General features: G+C 42.6%; 1 protein-coding gene across 1 annotated transcript in view; it reads left to right on the forward strand.

Annotated features, from left to right (window-relative positions):
• Positions 1 to 17,172, forward strand: part of SMURF2 (SMAD specific E3 ubiquitin protein ligase 2) — a gene marked incomplete in the record, with an annotated part of 2,869,016 nt that overhangs the window by 169,415 nt on the left and 2,682,429 nt on the right.

Here is a 17,172-nt window from a genome sequence, read left to right on the forward strand (position 1 = left end):
CTCTCTCTGTTTCATCCCCTTGTTGTGTCTGGCTTCAGGGCAGTATCCCTTAATTTATTTACTCAATCTTGTTCATGGCGGAGCAAGCCCCCTCAATGTGCCCTTTTCCTTTACCATCTCTTACTACCTTTTATTGATCTGGCTCCCTATTTATTTCTTATTCCTGGCCTGTTTCTTCCCAAATCTGCCATACCTACTTAATATTTCATTATTGAGACTTGCTAAATCAGACCGTTTAGGTGTCTTCTTTATTGCAGTCACATCTCTCATGGTAGGCTTAACTTACTTTTTCCATTTTTTGGTTGGACCTTTACTGCTAATCGGAATAGGGCTTATAAATCTCTTCTTGTACTGCTGCTCATTTTTTTGCTGAAGTTGTCCTTACAGATAATTGGCCTCATTCTCTCTTCATTCTGTCCCAAGCATTTGTCTTGCTATATTCACTACATCTGTAGTGAATTTGATAGTTTTCTACAGTCCCAAAAATATTTTAGGTGTTTTCCTGTGTGCCTAAGCACTTCCAGTATCTCTGGTCCACTTCCAAGAACATACTGCCCAATTTATTGGGAGTATATAAATATTTATGCAAGCATTTATATGCAAATATCTGGAATTTTCTTTCCTATGTTATCTTTGCTGGAATGCTGATAATCTCTCTTCTCCTTTCTGTTGTAGTAATTTCTCCTGTATTATTCTGCCATTCTGCAGAGAATTTAGTAATCCCCTTCCTCCTTTTGTTATCTCTAAATGCCTTATATAATTTACTTACTAACTTCTCTCTCCTTGCCTCCTGTGTCCTGGTTTTTACTAATATTTGCACTAGCAATGGATTTTTTTTCCTGGTTCCCCATTTCTCCCTTTTATCTTTCCTGTATACTAAATAAACCTCTGTATCTTAGCCATTTGTATGGGAGGACTTTGTAGGACTCCTCAACTTGTTGCAAGGTCATTTTCCTGTCACCCATCCTTAATTGTTAAAGTAACGATATATATTTTGTTTTAAAGATAAAAATCTTTTACTGCTGTAGTGTCAAGTCACTTGCTTGGCACACTTTATACCTATAAGTCTCGATTCAAAATTCCACTCTTCCCCCACACCATTTCTCATTTTTGTATTTAAGTGTTCCCTATCAACTCTAGATATTTTTTTCAAGGTGTCTCTCAACTTTAGCAGCATTTTTATTCAGACTCTGAGTTCTTCTCCCCAGTGTTAACAGCTGCTCTTTACAATTTGAGTTTTAGTCACTATCCTGTAAATAAATTATCCTCCGCTGTACGGTCTGATAATAGTCTGGCACCTGTAAACCACTGTCTCCTCTCAAGCAAGTGCAATACATTCCAGTTTATTCTGGGTCTCTGGCCTTCCCAGGTATGTCTCGAGACTGTTTCTCATGTTTTCCAAATCTTTTCAGTTTACAGCAAGTATAAATGCCTACCCAAAGTATAAAATTAGCATAACTGTAAAGATTATTGTAGCTTGTATTTTATGATCCAGGTCTGTCTACACTGTTTCGCATCTGTTAATCATCTCCTTAATTTTAGATGAATATTCTTTCCATGTTTCCATGGGGGAGTCGTGTCCTGTTTTAGTTAACCATACTTATTTAATTTTATAGTGTCTCCACAATTATTTGAATTTTTGAACCAATTGATGGGAGGGACTGTAATTTATACGTAACACATTTGATTTTTCCTTGCTTATCTTAAAACCTGCTATTTTTCTAAAACTTTTCAGGATCTCAAACAGCAAGTTTATCTGTGTTTGTCAAAAAGAACATATCTGCAAATAGAGATAAGTTGTGATGTTTGCATCCTTTTTGCCATCCCTGAATCTACGATTGCCTAATTTTTGTAGCCAATGGTTGTGAATGTAAAGCAAACAATTGGGAAAGTGTCACCCTTGTTTATGTCCTGTTGTATGTGAAATTCTGCAGATACTCTTTACCTTTATCCTTTCCCAAGATCCAGAGTACAAGTTCTGTAGGAACTGTATTATGTTGACAGAGAAGCATGCACTTTTGAGCACTTACCAGAGGTAATTCAAACACCTTTTCTGCATAGGTAGTCCAGGCATTACTAGTGGTACCCTGCTATCTTCTGCTTCTGGATGAATCAAATTTACTAATAGATAGATTACTGTTGAATGTTTGCCTGCTTGTGATAAATTCACATTGATTTAGGTGAAGTCTTGGCAGGACAGATGCTATTCCATTTGCTATGACTGCAGCAAAGATTTTTATAATCATTGTTTAATTCTATTATCGGTCTATATGACCCTGGAAGTAAAGGGTCCTTGCCTTCTTTAGGAATTACTGATTTTAGTGTTTCTTGCCACGGTCTAGGCACTCTTCCCATTTCTAGAATGGAATTAAATTGTCGTACCAACTTCTGTAATAACTGCTCGCCTGCCACTCTGCATGCTTCAACTGGAATACTGTCCCAACCTGGAGACTTGCTATTAGTTTTGTTTTTTGATTTGTTGTGCAATTTCGTGACTTGTTATTGGAGTAATGAGATTTTCTCCCTCTATGTTATTGCTGGTAGATGCAAGTCCCTTTTAAAGTTCTCTAGTTGACAACTCCAGCTGTTTCTTTCCTTGGAATTGGCTTACGGATACCTATAGAAATCACTGCTGATTTGATTGGGGTCTCTTGTCATTTTTTCTTGCCTTAAATCCCAGATTTTAATTCTATACCTTTCCACCTTTTGCTTTCTTAGCTTTTGTTCTGATATTTTTTGAAATGTAGGAGTATTTGAAAAACGTTGCATTTTTGCTGCTGCAAGGTGTTTTTCTACTTCATCTTCCAAATTTTATTTCCAGTTTCTCTAAGTTCTGCTAATTCTGTCTTCTCTACATCATGACTATCCTGACTCGTGCATAACTCTTATCCATTGCAGACAACATTTTTGCAGACTTATTCTTTCCCCCCTATTCTTTAAATTTTAGTTTAAGCCTGACCTTTGCTGTGGATCATTTATTTATGACTGCTTCTCCTTGCATGGCTATTGCCTCCAGTATCTGAGCTAGAAGCCTAAAAGAGTTGTTTTTGCTTGTGTTTTCCTACCAGAATGACCCTGCTCTTCATTGTGTTTCCAGCTTCTACCAAAGAGTGGTTTGAAATTAACCTAGAGTTAAGTTACTACTTCCTTAAACAGGTGCCCGTACTCCTCTGATATGTATGTCCAATCTGGATAAGTTACCTCCTGTTCCAGCTTGATAAGTTTAAACTCTCTCGATCCTGGCCTAGGCACCTAAATCTAGCCATCCATAGCATTTATTAATTTGTCCAAAGAACTTTCCCTCTGACTGGATGTAATTTTTCCTTAGGCCCCCATGTAATATCCATTTTGTCTGTTATGACATTCCAGTCACCACCCATCGCTGGCAAGCCTTGTTGATATGCAACTAGTTCTCAGAGTAACCTCCTCATTTCCTGCATTTTACTTTTTGCAGGCCAGTAAAAATTCCCCAGGCTCACTCTTCTATTTTTACAGTAATTTCTTAATAGTAAATACCTCCTCATGACTGTCTGGTTTTTGTTCTTCTGCTTCAGTATTGGAACTGCTTTGTATCAGCATCGACACCCCCCTTTTCCTACTTGCAGTAGTGTAGACAAAATTAACCTTTCCCATGCCACCTTTTAATAAAGGCTTCACCTTCAGCATTTTCCATATGTGCTTCCTGCAACATCACAACACTCATATTTAACCTAGTTAAGTCATGGAAAACTTTACAGTTTTTTGTATCCTCAATGAGGCCATTGATATTCCAGGTGGCTATCCTAAGAGCTATCAGTAAAAGCAGTAAAAGAAACTCACCACTGAGCAAAGCAACCTTGGATAAAAAGAGCTGTATACAAGAGAACAAAAACCAAGGATGCACCAACAGCTATGTAGAAATCCAAAAATTGTCAGCAAACAAATCCAAAACGACAACAGCCAACGATGTATTCCACTTTTTATTGACAGGAACAAAGTAAAATAGTAAGCGCTTTCACATCCTATGATGCTTCTTCAGACTTCAATAACATTCAGTGAAAAGCCACTCTTTAAATACAGCTTCTTTGCACAGCTTAATCACATAACAAGCAATTACCTATTCATGTTTAAAGTGCCTGTGCCTAAAGAATTCAGTAGTACTTTAAAAGTTGATCACTTGACCCAGCATTATGTGCATAACAAAGTGCAGCTGAAATAACTTTGTAAAAATGTTGTTTCAGCATTATTCATAAAACACATATAAGCCACTCTTTAAATGCAGCTTCTTTGCACAACATAATCTCATGTCAAGCAGTTGACTAATCATATTTAAAGTGCCTGTGCCTAAGGAATTCGATGGTGCTTTGAAAATTAGTCACTCAGTACAATATTATATGCATAACATAATGGATATGTTGTTTCAACAAGTGTATTTCATCTTTTGAAGTCTTCTGAAAACTCCATTGAACTTATCTGTCATTGACCAAGTTTATAAAATTTATATAAATTAGCTTATTAAAAATATATAAAAATAAAATGTCTAATAGAAAAAACTATAATGTCTAGTAAAAAATATATATGCAATTTTTAAAATGTCTCACTAAAAAAGCATATAAAGAGTCAATGTTTTTTAGCAAACTTATTGTATCTATATACAAAGCTTCAGTGTTTAAGTGGTCTGGCTGCTAAGAATGGTTTTAGTGAGATCTTCTCATTTAGATAGACCATGTTTGTGAGCTTGCAGCCTAAGGATCCACTTGTTTTCTACTTCCTCTGTTCTATTTTTGGGGTTCCCCAACCTACTTGTCCTATTCACTTTTTCTAACACCCTAAATCTAAAACAATGCGTTAGACCATTTTCTATTACATGTCGTGCCAGTGCATTGGTGGTATTTTCCTTGTTTATAGCATAGATGTGCTCTCTTATGCGTTCTCGTAACGTTCTGTTGGTTTTTCCAACATAGAACGTTTTGCATAACTGACATTGTGCCAAATAGACCACATCTGTGGTTTTGCAATTGGCAAAGCCTTTAAATCTATATGTATGCCCTGTGTAAGGGTGTATGAAAGTTGCTTCTTCCACTATGTATTTACATTGATTGCATGCATTGCAGGGAAAAGTGCCTTCCTTCGATGTCAAAGTAGGGCCCCTATGCATTTGTTCATAGCATAGAAGCCTATTCAATGATTTCATGTTTCTATAACCTATGCTCGGCTTCTCGCTCACTAAGTTCCTAATTTTGTCATCGGCTTTCAATAATCTCCAATTGTCCTCCAAAATTTGTTTTATATGTGTTTCTATTGGTGAAAGGAATTACTAACCTATTTTTGGTTTCAGTATTGCTAGTGGTATTCTCATACCTAAAATCATTATCCCTATTAAAAAACGGGGTACCTTTACCGGCTCTATGTATATTGCCCGTCTTAATGGCTCTCTGCACCTCAGTTTTTTTGTATCCTCTAGAGACAAAGTTATCTAGCAGTCTACTTTGCTGCTGATAGTAGGTTGTGTCTTGCGTGGTTAGTCTCGATGCTCTAAGGACTTTGTTCTGTACTATGTTGGAATGTATATGTCTGGGATGCATGCTGTTTCGATGTAGAAGGCTGTTCTTCCAACAGGACTTCCTATGTAAATCTGTGTCAATCCCATTGTTGCCCTTAGTTAACATTACATCCAAAAATTCTATCATCTGATGTGAATATGAACATTCAAAAATCAAGAAATTGGTCGTGCCATTGATGTATTCAACAAATTCCATCAGCTGTTGTTCAGTTCCCCCCCATACAATAGAAACATCATCCACAAATCTATTATAGTGTTTGAGACAATGGACATATATCAAATTCTTTAATACATATGTTGTTTCCCAAAATGCCAATACCAGATTGGCATAAGAATTGGCACAGGGAGTGCCCATGGCTACTCCCTTTTTCTGTAGATAGTAGCCATCATTGTATAACAGAACATTGTTTTCAAGCACTATGTCCAATAATGTCATCCAACAGATGACATTGTTGTTTGTAATGTGGTTCTCAAGCAAAAACAGCCTAACATATTCTATTCCTGTAGTGTTAGGAATGGATGTAAATAGCGATTTTACATCGTGTAACAAATAAATCATCCTTTCCAATTGGTGTAGCTCTATTGAGACTTGCTAGGTTCTCAAGGAAATGTTGAGTATCCTTGAGTATGTGGCTGGTGTTAACTATTGGCTTAAATTTTTTATCTAGGTATATAGATAGAGGTTCTGTCAGCCAGCCTTTGCTTGAGACTATCGGTCTTAATAGTAAATACCTCCCCATGACTGTCTGGTTTTTGTTCTTCTGCTTCAGTATTGGAACTGCTTTGTATCTGCATCAACACCCCCCTTTTCCTACTTGCAGTAGTGTAGACAAATTAACCTTTCCCATGCCACCTTTTAATAAAGGCTTCACCTTCAGCATTTTCCATATGTGCTTCCTGCAACATCACAACACTCATATTTAACCTAGTTAAGTCATGGAAAACTTTACAGTTTTTTGTATCCTCAATGAGGCCATTGATATTCCAGGTGGCTATCCTAAGAGCTATGTCATAAGTTAACTACATAATCCCTGCTTGATGCAGTGCTCAGCAGGTACATTGTGACCTATTTTCTTAATCTTTCCTGTTTTTATTCAGAACCCTGTTTTATGTTCTTTCTGATAGGCTGTTGACACTTACTAGCCATTGTGCATCCAAATTCTTGGACCCTCACAAAAATACAAACAACCCAACCCAAAACCAACCAGTAAGTATTGACTGTATACATATTCCCTATCTCCAACACTAGTGTGTTCTCATAATGTGTCCATATTGCAAGCAAATGCTCTTTGTTGATGCTATCGCATTGAAGCATCCTGTAGTCCTGCCCTACCTCCTTGTTTGAACCATGTCTTCATCCTTCTTAGGTTCATCTCTTAATTCGATATGGTACAATAAACTTATTTCTTATTGTTTGCCAATCTACTTTCCCCTAGTACATCATGAATATATAATATTTATAATCCTTACATTTTGGAGCACTCTTTGGCATAATTACAGTGAACTGATCAGTCCTTCCCTCCTTATTTTAATCCAAAAAGTGATTACAGTGCGCATTGTGCTTATAGTTAAATATGCCCCTTTAAATTTTTAAGTCGCAAACAGCAGCTACTTAACGCGCGTCCGTAAAAATATTTCTGTTGGCAAATAATGGAACACAAACTACCATACTGATGACCACACACCAATTGCACTTGCTGTACTCATTTGTTTGTTCATAGGTTCATACTAGGCTATCTGCCCTGGGGCATTTATAAGCCTAGCCCGCGTGTGTTTGGCTTTCGCCACCCTTTGATTTGAGTTTACTGTGCCCTTTTTAAGGTTACTTTTACTGTGCCTCTGTCTAGTAGTGACACAGAAGTAATCCCCGGGGTAAACCTACGATCCCCCATCCACTCATCAAGATTCCTCTTGAAGAGAGTCAGTGAAGGTCTCTGCCTAACATGGACTGGGATTCTATTCCAGAGCGAAGAGGGTCTCTGGGTTATGAATCTGTCCCTCCAGCATGTTCTATTTATTTCTGTGCTGAGGTTCAAGTCCCTCGAGCGCGTGGCTCTAAGGGATTTGGATTTTCTGACGTGGAGCATGTCCATTAATTCCGGGTTGGACATGGCTTTATATGTCAGGCATAGATCGCCTCGAAGTAGGCGGTATGCAACTGAGTAGAGCTGGAGTTTTTTTTAACTGAGCAGCATATGGCATCTGTTTGAGTCCCTTGATCCTCTTTGTGAGGTACTTTTGGGGTCTTTCCAGTTGCTGCAGGTGTCTGGTAAGGTACATCCCAAAAGGGGCATTGTATTCTATTATGGGCCTGATGAGGGATGAATAAAGGGGCATGATGACCTCCCTTGATCTAGATGTGAATCCTTTCATGATAAGGTGGGCTATGTAGAAGGTCTTTCTAACCACTTTGGCAATGTGGTTGTCAGAGGAGAGATTACTATCAACTTGGGTCCCCAGGTCCCTAATTACTTCCTCTGTACTTAATGGGTTACCTCCTATGTGGTAATTTGTGGGCACTTTGTTTTTGCCAAAGGGTATGACTATACACTTTTTGGCATTTAGCTTTAGACCATGGCTGTGGCACCAGTTATCCGTCTCTGTGAGACCTTTTTGAAGGATGCTCGTGTCAGCTGGAGAGTCAGTTATGGCGCCCAGTTTGCAGTCGTCTTTGAACTTGGTCAGCCACAGTCCTCCCGTGTTAGCCTGTTTCTCGGAAAAATATATACTGAACAAGAGAGGTCCCAGGACTGAGCCTTGTGGGACACCACTTGTAACTGGTTTCGAGTCTGACATGGCTCCAGCAACTCTGACTCTGTGGGTTCTGTCTTTGAGCCAGTTTGCAACCCATCTTGTGACATAGGGGTTTATATTTAAGCTGGATAGCTTATGTATGATGCCCGAGTGGGGTATTGTGGTAAAAGCCTTTGCGAGGTCCAGATAGGCTGTGTGGACTACCTTCCCTTCATCTATGGCCTTGGTGACTGTTTCAAAGAAGTCGACCAGGTTCAAGAGGCAGGATCTGCCCTTGACAAAGCCGAATTGGGTAGGATCTAGTGTCTGTAGGTCCCCAATGTCTTTGTTTATGAGTTCCATGATGATCCTCTCCATAGCCTTGCAGACTAGGCTAGTCAGGCTTATGGGGCGATAGTTTCCAGGGTCCGTCGAGGCACCACCTTTGTGGAGAGGGACCACTGTTGCTGTACGCCATTCTTTGGGTACATATCCTGTAGTAAGGCTGAGATTGTACAGCAGTTTTACGAGAGGGTTTAGTTCCTCTTGGAGTTCATGTAGGACGCAACCTGGGACACTGTTTGGTCCCATTGAAGCAGTGTTTTTTGTTTTGGAGAGGGCGGCTTCCACCTGAGCATCTGAGATGTTAGGGAGGCTGCACTCTGGTGGGATAGATATTTGCTCTTTTGGGGGGAGGGGGGAGAAGTTTGTACTAAACCTGTCTGCCAGGATGTTGGCAATGTCTGTGGGTTCAGTGTAATTTTTTTGTCATTTAGAATCAACTCTGAGCATATCTGGGAGTTGCATCCCAGGTTCCTAACATAGCTAAAAAAAGCCTTGTGATTGTCTTTAGTGTCCTGTGCAATTTTTCTCTCGAAGATGGCCTTGGAGGATTTTACGAGGGATCGTAATTTTTTGCTAGTACTGATAAGCGATGCCTTCCCTTTTAGGGATTTTGCTCTATCATGTAGTAGCTTCCTCCTCCTGTTGTACAGCTTATTTATGGCTGGGGTCCACCAGACTGGATGCCTGCCTTTGGACGATTGGGTCTTGGTTTTGTTTGGGATAGCATGATCCGTGCATTCCTGGAGGTGTCCATAGAATGCGTCTATATAGGATTCTGCAGTTTGGGCCGTAGTTTCCACTGGCCCGGGCCTTGAAGGATTCCTCCTCGGTTTTGAGAAGTGTGAAGTTCGCTTTTGAGAAGTTTTTCACTGTGGATGTCCTTCAAGAATGCAACTGCAGTCCTTACATATGGGTTGTCCTGCCTCAGGCAGCCCTTCGGTCGGCCGGATTCCAAAGTCTGGGTCCGGCGTCAGCTGATGTCGCCTCTTCCCCGACGTCAGAGCGACTGGGGTATAAAAACATCAGTTCGACGCCATCTTCTTCAGTCTTTCTTGCCGCGCGGTGCCCGAAGCAGAAGCAGTTCGCAAGTGCCGGTCGGTCAGCTCCTCTGTTTTCAGTTACCGAAGTCATCAAAAAGCTAAGTAAACCCGTTGGGGATCCTTTTCTTGCCTCAGCCAATGTCAGATAAAACTGCAAAAGTTAAAAACTGTTTGTCTTGTGGTAAACAAATACCTCATAAGGACTTCCATTCTTACTGCCTTCCCTGCCTTGGCCCAGACCACGACGTCTCGGCCTGTGCTGCCTGTGCTTGCTTCAATAAGCACACACTCAGGCGCCGGGCAGAATTTGCTGAAGACTTTTTTGGGGAAAATTACTCCTATGTCATAACGTCGGAACTACCGACAACTCATATTTCCAAAAAAACGGAGGGACCGGGACCGACATTCTCGGCCCGCGACTTCCACCGACGCCACGCCAAAACCTACCGCGAGTGCACCGGTTTCCTCTGAGGCAGTAATTCAACAGCTCCAGACCAACGACACCGCTTTACCGCACACTTCGGTCCCAGAGGCTTCCCCGGTGCCGGTTGTTGATTTTCTTCCTGAAACCGTAACCCAAGTTTTGCCTGACACCATACCGGTGGACAAAGTTACTCTTGCACGTGGGGCAGCTAGGCCTCCGGTGTTTATGTCCATCAAGGCCTACACACGTGCTAAGGCTGCCAGCCAGGCTAAGTCTCTCCCTCCTAAATCTTTTTCTCAGGGTCCCACTTCTGATAAACAGATCATGACTTTAGCTGCAGATCTTATTTCATTAATCAGAGGCTCTCAGGCTCATCCAGACAGGGGTTCTCTGCCGCCTGCAGACAAAAGGCCTAGGGTTGAGCAGACAGATATCTTTTCCTCAGATGAAGCCTCTGGCGACTCAGGTCATTCAAATTCCCAAGAAAAATCCTTCCAGGCCTACGAGGATTCTGATGCTGATGAATCTATTCCCTCTGCCTCTCCTCCTGAGGATATTTCTTTCGGGGAAATTCTCCACTCCATGAGAGAGCATTTTCAGTGGCAGGGCCAGGATTTCTCCTACTCCAGGAAAAGGCTTCGTACTTTCCTTAAGTTACCCCAGCACAGGCCTTTAGCTATTCCACCTGTGTTAGATGTATTGGATGATGTGTACTCAGACTCGAGTGCTTCTCCTGATTCTCTCCCTCCTGCTCCTATCAAGCCAGACAGATATTACAGGGTTCATGAAACTCATAAACATCTCTTTAAGGCCCACTCTGTTGACCTAGAAACTATTTCCCAGGGGCCCAAAGGAGTGGCCACTTCCACGGCCAAAAATCCTTTGCCCACAGACAGGGAATCTAGATCCCTGGAGAGGTGGGGCAAAAAAGTTTATACCTCATCCACCCTTGCCACGAGGGCACTTAACTGTCTTTTTCATATGTTTCAGTGTCAGGATTTCTTGATGGATGATTTGCAGAAAAAGTTAGCCTCTCCTGAGCCTTTAGATAGAAAGGCCTTGCAGGATTTGGTTCATAATACTCAGCAGGTTAGCAATCATTTTCTTCAGTGTGGTTATGATGCATTGGAAGCTTCATGTAGGGCAGCTATGACAGGGGCTGTCATCGTGAACATGCTTGGTTGAAAGAACAGGCATTGCCAGATCATGTTAAAGTAAAGCTTCTAGATGCACCTCTGGAAAAACACAAGCTATTTGGTGCTAATACTCAGGATGTGTTGAAGTCAATTGAGGAAAAGGCTAAATCAGTACAAGCAGTCAAAGATTTCCTCCAGGTTCAGCCACCAAGGTTCAGCAGGAATTGGCCTTCGAAGAATTGGTCCTTTCCAGACACTGACAAGTTCCAAAGGGGAAAAACGGGCATGCTCGAGGTAGAGGGCAATACCGAGGCTCCTACAGGGGCCGCCAATGGCAACCGACTAATCAGAGAAGTGGCGCAGGGACTTCTATTGCTCCACAGGGACAATCACAATGACTTGACTTTTACACCGCCGACCACGGCTCAAAGAGAAGCACCTTTAGGCGGAAAATTATCCTTATTTTCAAGAAATTGGCATGTTTTAACAAAGGACAAATGGATTCTGGACATAATAGACAAAGGTTACAGGTTCCACTTCCATACCTTACCAACAAGACAAGGCATGCCAAACCTGCCACAAAATCAAAGGGCAGAGGCACTCATACAGGTTTCAAAGCTGCTACAAATCAAAGCAATAGAAAAGGTTCCTCCTCAGGAACAAGACCAGGGATTCTACTCAAGACTGTTCCTTGTTCCAAGAAAAGAAAAGCAATGGAGACCTATACTGGACTTGTCCGCTCTAAACACTTTTCTCATTGTGCCAAAATTCAAAATGCTGACGTTACAGCAACTTCTTCCCATGCTGGGCAAGGGGTCTTGGCTGGTTACTCTGGACCTCAAGGAGGCATACCTGCATGTCTCAATCAGACACAGTTGCAGAAGATACCTCAGATTTCTTGCAGGGTCAGAGCATTATCAATTCTCAGCATTGCCTTTTGGCTTATCTACTGCGCCCAGAGTATTCACGAAATGCCTGGCATCAGTAATTGCACACTGCAGACTCCAGGGGATACAAATATACCCTTACCTGGACGACTGCCTTATACAAGCGGACAGCAAGCAAGCCTTGATAAGAAACTTGAACTATGTCATTCACTTACTACAGGCTTTGGGATACACAGTCAACATTCAAAAATCAAGACCACTGCCATCCCAACAAATAATTTTTCTAGGAGCCAAACTGGACACAAACTCACAAATGGCTTTCCCCACAGAAGAAAAACAAGAACAATTACCAGATTACTTCAAGAGCCTAGCAAAGCACACCCAGATGACTGCAAGGAAAATCCTGCAGGCCCTGGGTTTCATGGCATCTTGCATTCTTCTGATTCCACTGGCAAGACTACACATGAGAAAAATACAATGGTACCTAAAATGTTTATGGTCTCAACACAGCCACAACTTAGAAGCAATTATTCCACTCATTCCATGTCTTCAAAAGGAATTTTTGTGGTGGGCACAAGCAAGCCAGCTAAACAAAGGCATGTCTTTCAACAAACCTCAAACAAGCCAAACCATTACAACAGACGCCTCAGATCATGGATGGGGGGCGCACATGGAGGGCAGATGCATTCAAGGGCAATGGACATCCCGGGAAGTGCATCTACACATCAATCAAAAAGAGATGTTGGCAGTGATTCATGCAATCGAGGCCTTCGGAAAATTTCTTCACCAAGGTCAACTGCTAATAAAGACAGACAACACCACTGTTATGTGGTACATAAACAAACAGGGAGGCACTCATTCTTACCCCCTCTGCAGGCTAAAAATGACTCTTTGGGAAAAGGCCCTGAAACTGAATATACAGTTGCAATCCCAGTTTGTTCCAGGCAAGGACAATGTTCTGGCGGACAGCCTAAGCAGAAACATCTTGGACCCGCACAAATGGATGTTGCATCCAGACACGTTTTCACAAATAACTCATGCATGGGGGAGGCCGGACATAGACCTCTTTGCCTCACACCTCAATCATCATCTGAAAAAGTTCTGCTCGAGGACACACCATCCTCAAACCTGGAGAATGGATGCTCTCTCCTTCAGCTGGAACTCTCTACCAATCTATGCATTCCCACCTCTACCATTAATGACCAAGGTGTTACTGAAGATCAAAGCAGAACAACCGAAAGGCATTTTGATAGCTCCAGACTGGCCAAGACAGCACTGGTATCCATTACTAAGGAGCATAACTCGCACCAAGCCGTGGCCCCTGCCTCAATGGCCTCTGCTTCTGACTCAGCACAATTACAGGACATTTCATCCCAACCTGCAAACATTACAGCTGACAGCTTGGAGTGTTCCATGACTTCTCCCCATATCTCTCTCTCCAAGAAAGTTCAAGAGATCTTACTGGAAGCACGCAGACCTTCCACCAGAAAAACTTACTCAGCCAAATGGAAGAGATTCAACATCTGGAATGCCAGCAAGGGTCAGGATGCATCAGTAATGAGCATCCCACAGATACTAGAATACTTGGCAGAAATGCTACATAATGGCCTTTCATATTCTTCCATAAAAATACACGCTTCAGCAATTTCAGCAAAATACAACAGTGATCCACCTGTGTTTTCGCATCCTTTACTAAGACAGTTTCTAAGAGGCATTAAGAATATCAAACCTCCCAGAAAACCACCAGTGCCTGCATGGGACCTCAACTTCGTGTTGGAAAAATTAACTCTCCCTCCTTTTGAGCCAGCAGCATCTTCAGAATTGCAATTTCTCTCCTGGAAAACAGTTTTCCTGTTGGCAATTACCTCAGCAAGAAGAGTCTTGGAGATACAGGCCCTCATGGCAGTACCTCCATTTCTCATTTTACATCAGGACAGAGTTTCTTTAAGAACCAATCCTTCATTCATGCCAAAAGTGATATCCAGGGTGTCTCTATAAATCAAGCAATTCACCTGCCTACCTTCTTTCCAAATCCTCAAAATAAAGGAGAAAAGCTGCTGCATACTTTGGACATACACAGACAATTGCGCTACTACTTGGACAGAACAAAAGCCAACAGAAAGTCTGACCAACTATTTGTAGCTTACGCTGCTGGAGTACAAGGAAAGGCAATTTCCAAACAAACAATCTCAAAATGGATTGGACACTGCATCAGATTCTGTTACTCTTTCCATGGAAAAGGTGTGCCAGCCAATATCAGGCCACACTCCACCAGAGCTATAGCCACCTCCACAGCTTTTCTAAGAGGGGTGGCTACAAAGGACATTCTAGAAGCTGCTACATGGAGCTCCGTGCATACATTTTCCAAACACTACAACCTGCCTTTATATTCCAGATCCCGAGCAGGCTTTGCTTCGGCAGTCCTGCAGGGCATTTTAGCTACACCATCTTTATCTTAGATCCTACCACCCCCAGCTTGGCTATGGTATTCAATCCATATGTAAGGACTGCAGTTGCATTCTTGAAGGACATAGTACAGTTTTGTACCTACCATAAATGTAGATGTCCGATAGATATGCAACTGCAGTCAGGTTTTCCCTCCCTCCTACCCCTCTGTAAATTATCCTTTTTGGGTCCACTCCCCTTTTCCAAATTAGCTGGGGAAATCTGTTTTGGTGTATCTGTTTATTACTGTTGTGCATGTCTGGAATTTTTTATCCAGTCTCTAATTTTAGACTTCCTTGGAGGGCACCTGTCATCTGGGGCAAGAAACACTGAAGAAGATGGCGTCGACTGATGTTTTTATACCCCAGTCGCTCTGACGTCGGGGAAGAGGCGACATCAGCCGACGCCGGACCCAGACTTTGGAATCCGGCCGACCGAAGGGCTGCCTGAGGCAGGACAACCCATATGTAAGGACTGCAGTTGCATATCTATCGGATATCTACATTTATGGTAGGTACAAAACTGTACTTTTTCTGGGCTGGGGGTGGGGTCGGGTTTTGGATATCCAGTGAGATTAATTTATGGTCTGATCTTACCAATGAGGGGTTTACTTCTGGTATGGAGCATAGAGTCCCCATGTTGGTAATGATCAGGTCGAGTATTCTTTCCCCTCTTGTGGGAATGGTGACTAGTTGTTCCATAGCATTTGAGTTTATATATTCCAGGAACCTTTGGGCTAGGGTGTTGGGGCTTGAGTAATGCTCCCAGTCTATGTTTGGGTAGTTGAAGTCACCCAATATAATGGTGTTTGGAGAGATCTTCATGTTCTCCAATGTTTTCAGGAAAGCCGAGTAGGATTCCTGATTTTGAGAGGGTGGTCTGCAACATGCTATAAACTGAAAAGCAGCTTTGCCCATTGTTAGTTGAACATGGATGGTCTCCGATGCTTCGTGCAACGCCACTAACCTGGAGGTGTAGGTATCCTTGATAAATATGGATACTTCCCCCTCCTTTTGTGGTTCAGTCCAAGATTTGGGGCCGAAAAGCATGATATGAGGTATAACCTGGTAGTGCTGGGGTGCTCTCTGGAGCCTTGAACCAGGTTTCTGTCACTGCACAGATATCAATGTTTTCCATACTGAGGAGAGCTTAGAGTGTGTGCATCTTGAGGTTTAGACTTCTGGTGTTTAGCCGCATTACCCTTAGTTTCTTGTTCATTGTGTTGCCTATGGAGGTGGGATTGTCTTTTGAGCTTTGCCTAAAAAAGGCACTATGGGGGTGGCAAGAGCCTTTGCCAATATCCAAAAGCCCAGGGGTGACAGGTGCAAGCCGTCCCTAGGGAAGCAACGCAGCTTGTCGAGCATGTCATCCCAGGCTGACAGACACTGGATCCCCTTTGAATGACACCAGAATTTTAGCCAATTGTTAAAATCGATCATTTTGTCTTTATATTGCGGCATCATTCTAGGTGAGGGTAAGATGCTGCTCAAGGTCAGGGTCATACCGGCCTGGGCTACATGATCAGAGAGCTCCTCTATGTCTCTCTTCATGTAGTCAAGGGAGGTACATCTCAGGTCATTCACACCAGCATGTACTATGACTGAGTCATATGTGTACTTGCTTTGTAGTGACCTGAGTACTTGCGTTATGTGGCGGATCCTAGCGCCCGACAGGCAGCTCACTGTGACCTTCTCTTTGTTCAGCCTGGTGAGCGGAACGTCAGTGTGTCTGACTATAGAATCACCTATTACGAGTGTATCAGGTGTGATGTCCTTCAAGGATGCATCTGCAGTCATAACAAATGGGTTGTCCTGTCTTCAGGCAGCCCTTCGGCCGGCCGGATTCCAAAGTCTGGGTCTGGCTTCGGCTGGTGTCGCACTTCACCCAACGTCATCTTTGCTGGTCTTCAGGTATAAAGGCATCAGCCGACGCCATTTTCCTCAGTCTTTCTTGCCGCGTGGCGCCCGAAGCAGAAGCTGTTCGCAAGTGCCGGACGGTCAGATCCAGAGATTACTGCTACCGAATACTACTTCGAAGACTTCTAAAAAGCTAAGTACCCCGTTGGGGACTCTTTCTTGCCTCAGCCAATGTCAGAAAAAGTAAATAATTGTTTAACTTGTGGGAAACAAATACCTCATAAAGATTTCCACTCTTACTGCTTACCTGGTTTAGGCCCAGACCACGACGTAGCAGCCTGTTTAGCCTGTGCTTCCTTCAACCGACGAACGCTTAGGCGTCGGTCGGAGTTTGCTGAACAGTTTTTCGGCTCAGATTTTGCGTACATTATGCCGTCGGATCCTCCGACTACTCAAATTGTTAAAAAACGCAAAGAAAAAGACCGACACTCGCGGTCCGCGGTTTCGGCCGAAACCACGGTTAAGCAAGCCGCGAGTGTCTCGGTTTCGGCCGAAACCAAGAAAACGGGTCAATCTTCAGCCGAATCCATGACTACTACCGAGGCTCCTGCTACCCTAGTTGAATCGGCCTCTGAAGTTTTGCCTACTAATGTGGTTCCTAGTGAATTATCAGACACCATCGCTTTGGATGTCTCTACCCCAGCACGTGGTGCTGCTAGGCCTCCTGCAGCCATGTCTATAAAGGCCTTTGCCAGGGCTAAAGC

The sequence above is a fragment of the Protopterus annectens genome, chromosome 8.part0 (genome assembly GCF_019279795.1).
Source record: "Protopterus annectens isolate FY-2018-M chromosome 8.part0, PAN1.0, whole genome shotgun sequence".
Taxonomy (NCBI): domain Eukaryota; kingdom Metazoa; phylum Chordata; order Ceratodontiformes; family Protopteridae; genus Protopterus; species Protopterus annectens.